This window comes from Dasypus novemcinctus, chromosome 2, assembly GCF_030445035.2.
Source record: "Dasypus novemcinctus isolate mDasNov1 chromosome 2, mDasNov1.1.hap2, whole genome shotgun sequence".
NCBI classification, from domain to species: domain Eukaryota; kingdom Metazoa; phylum Chordata; class Mammalia; order Cingulata; family Dasypodidae; genus Dasypus; species Dasypus novemcinctus.
In genome coordinates, this window is record NC_080674.1 from 12303584 (window position 1) to 12307449 (window position 3866).

Here is a 3866-nt window from a genome sequence, read left to right on the forward strand (position 1 = left end):
GCCATGTAGCAGTGCTCCAAAATGTACTCATCAAATGCAATGTACTATACTAATAAAAGAAGTTGTCAATGTGGGAGGAGTGGGAGGTGTGGGGAGTAGGGTATATGGGAAACTCTTATATTTTTAATATAACATTGTGTGTGATCTATGTATCTTAAAAAAAAGAAAAAATGAAAAAATATAGGAAAAAAAAACAAACAACAGCCAATGTATGTACCTCAATTAAAATGTAACACAGTCCTCCCTTTGGCAGCACATATACTAAAATTGGAATGTTAGAGAGATTAGCATGGCTCCTGCACAAGGATGACATGCAAATTCATGAAGCGTTCCTCCATATTTTTTTTTGAAAACTAGCTGTATTGAAATTCTGTCCAGTCATGGTTCTTGGGAGACTGATGTTCTTTCCCAAATACTGGTTACTGCAGCAGAATTTTTAATGAAGAAAAGGCCACTAGGTCCAAAGAAAGATTAAAAAATAAATAAATTTACAAATTCTTATGTTAAAAAAATCCAATATAAAAATGTGATAAATTTATCTTAAATAATGTTAAAAAAGCTTATTTTAAAAAATAAACAGCTGGGAATCATATTTGATACAAAATTGGCATTTGCTGGACTTTGAAGAGTGAATTCATAGTTTTAAAATGTTTTCACAGTAGCTCTTCTTTTAAGGAAGAAATATTTCATAATTAGCAAGTTGAAAACAGACTTTAGTGTTGATTTTTGTTTTTTTGTTGACAATATTATCAAATTGTTTATGTAAATGGAAATTCTAAAGGGGCTTGAAAATTTGCTGTCCCAATTGTAAACAGTGCTTTTCAATAAATGTTCAAAATATACTTTCAAATGTGAGTCTCATTGACCCCTTAAATTTTCCTGCCTTATAGTTACAATATTATTAAACTCTTTTTTTTTTCCAGATAAACAATTTTGGCCCAAGTAACTATATAAATAATCCAAACAAATATAGTCAAGTAGTGGCAGAACTGGACTCTCAAAAAAGCATCCTGGATCTTAGGAAAACAATGTCTTCATTAATACTTCCTCCTCCCCTCCTGGTTTTTTTTTTTTTTTAATCTTTCCTTTTGTTTATCTATAGACTGATGTTCAGATTCAGTTTGTTTTAATCCAAATAAAGCAAAAATGTGAAATGAATGAAAAGTCAGTTGACAACCCCACACCCTTCTAGATGGCTCCCTTGTCTGCCTGCTTGTTGTCTGCTTGCCATCTGCTCATTGCCTACTTGCTGTCTGCTCATTGTCTCTGCTCGTCTTTTTTTTTTTAAGATTTATTTATTTATTCCTGTTCCCACCACTGCTTGTGCTCACTGTCTGCTCTCAGTGTCCATTCACTGTGCATTCTTCTGTCTGCTTGTCTTCTCTTCTTGTCTTCTCTTTTAGGAGCCCCTGGAAACAGATCCCAGGACCCTCCAAAGTGGGAGAGAGGCACTCAACTGCCTGAGCCACCTCAATTCCCTGGTTTGTGGCATCTCTCACTGTCCCTCCTCTGTGTCTCTTTTTGTTGCATAATCTTGTTGTGCCAGCTCTCTGTGCTGTGTGGGCCAGCTTTCCGCACCACGTGAGCCAGCTTGCTTTGATCAGGAGGCCCCAGGAATCAAACCGGGGACCCTCTGTATGGTAGACAGGAGCCCAATCACTTGAGTCACACTGCTTCCCTGCTTGTCTTCTTTAGAAGGAATTGGGAACTGAACCTGGGGAGGCAGGTACCCAACCACTTGAGCCATACCTGCTCCCTGCTTCGTGTGTCTGCTCATTCATCAGCTCATTGCATCAGCTCATTACAACAGCTAGTTGCAACTGCTCATCTTCTTTAGGAAACACTGAAAACCAAATCCAGGACCTCCCATGTGGGAGGTGAGTGCCCAACTGCTGAAGCAACATTCTCTCCCAATATATTATTTTTTAAAATATAAGTTGAAAATGGTTTCTGTAACTTTAAAAACTGTTGTCTTCGTATATAACCAAAAATTAGATTTTTTTCATGATCTTAAAATTTCTAATAGAATAAAATAGAAGGTAGAAGGTACATTTTAAGGGAAATAATCGTTTTGGAATTATGTTTATTTGCAAGATCTTTGCCTTAAAATCTGAGGGAACAAACTGCAGTTTACTTTGAAAGTGTTAAAAACTATGTTCTCAGACATTTCAATATAGTTTTCCTATATAATTAAGGTTTTGCTTGTCATTTCTATTCTACCAAAGCTTAGCATCATTTGACTAGATCAAAAGTTGAGGCATTATCAAATATATAATAATAAAAGTATTAATATTTCTAATACACTCCATTAATTTTCTGAATATACCCCTTGTATGGTAGACAGATGTTATTTTACAGGGAGCTAAAAATTCATTTAGATTCTCTCAGTGTAACATCTCAGTGATTCACTAGGAGAATCAAAATCCTTTTCTAAGCCATATAGCTAGAAGTTTTAATCAGTCAATAGTTACTAGTTGAACTTCAACTATAATAAAAATGAAGCCTGTACAACACCTGTTGGTTAGGATGCAGTTCTATAGAAACTACCTCCTTAAATCATCATGCCAATCCTGGGAATGAGTGAGATGAGCATATTTTTGTAGTTAGAAAATACGCTGTGCAGGACCAAGGTTACATATCTCTGTTCTTTTCATTTCAAACCAATTTGGTTCTTTTCCCCCCACTGTATTACACCATGACACAACTCAGCAACGGACACAGAACAGTGATGAAATTACTAACTTCAGAATGTATTTTTATGGTGCAAGTGAGTTAGGTCTACCACACAAAAAGCCATAGAGCAGAAAGAAGAGCTTTCCCTAGCAATTGTACTGGTCAGAGAAGGCATAACATAAGATGCAAAGCTTTAAGCTGAGTCCCACACTTTTTCAAAGAAGGCTTCAGAGATTTATTGAGTTCAGATCAAGATCACTCTCATCACATTGCTGCAATGTATTTGAAGTTTAACATTGCACACATCACGGCTAACCTGCTCTCCAACTTGTATATGTGTGATTGGCCCTCACTGCAAATCCAAAGTTCCAGAAGTTCAAATCCATGAACTATTCCATCCCTATATCTTGTGCAATATTTAGCAGAGTGATTCTCATTCAATGTTTGCTGAATTTAAAAATCTATAGGTTGGATCTGGGCGAAGCCATTTTCAATCCTCAGAAGTTGCAATCATATACGATAAAAATGAGAAAACTGAGGTTCTGCAGCATTAAAAACATTTGCTGTAGATTTTAAGTGACAAAGTCAGGAATCATCCCAACTTTACTTGTCTCCAAACCACCTGCAGCTTTTTTACTCCATTGTAGCACCTTCCAGTAGAGATATTCTTCAGTAAACGATGACTCCATATTCCCAGTGGGTACTGCACACATGTGATTCTGGTTTGAAAAGTAGGAATCTATTGCAAGGCGTTTTGCACCATTCTGGGCTTCACTCATGTTAACTTTTAGGTTTAACTGCAGAGATTCACACCAACTTCAGCAACAAATAGCCTATCTTTAGGAAAGGAATTTACCTTGATGCATTTATGATAATTCACTTCTGGCTCTTAATTTTACTAAGTCAAGGAATGAGATGTCTTTGGTGCCCTGAATTCAGTGTTAGAGAATGACTCCTATTAACCCATTAACAAAATAAATAGCAGAAAGTCAAGTTTACTTACTTGCTTACTTACCTACTTACTTACACTGAAAAATACAGTTGACAGGCATATTGAACCTGCTTAGTCCTCTCTCATGCAGTAGAAAATCTGGATAAATTAATTAACCAGAGGAAACTTGATTAAAGCAATAGTTAAGAATTGTTTTTTTTAAATGTATCCATTCATAAAAAAATTATTATGTGCCAGTCCA

General features: G+C 36.0%; 1 non-coding gene across 1 annotated transcript; it reads left to right on the forward strand.

Moving 5' to 3' along the window:
• Positions 1 to 237: 237 nt before the first annotated feature.
• LOC111764577 (U6 spliceosomal RNA) lies at positions 238 to 344 on the forward strand. Its single transcript, XR_002797158.1, has one exon. It is a non-coding gene; the product is annotated as a U6 spliceosomal RNA (small nuclear RNA).
• The last annotated feature ends 3522 nt before the right edge of the window (positions 345 to 3866 follow it).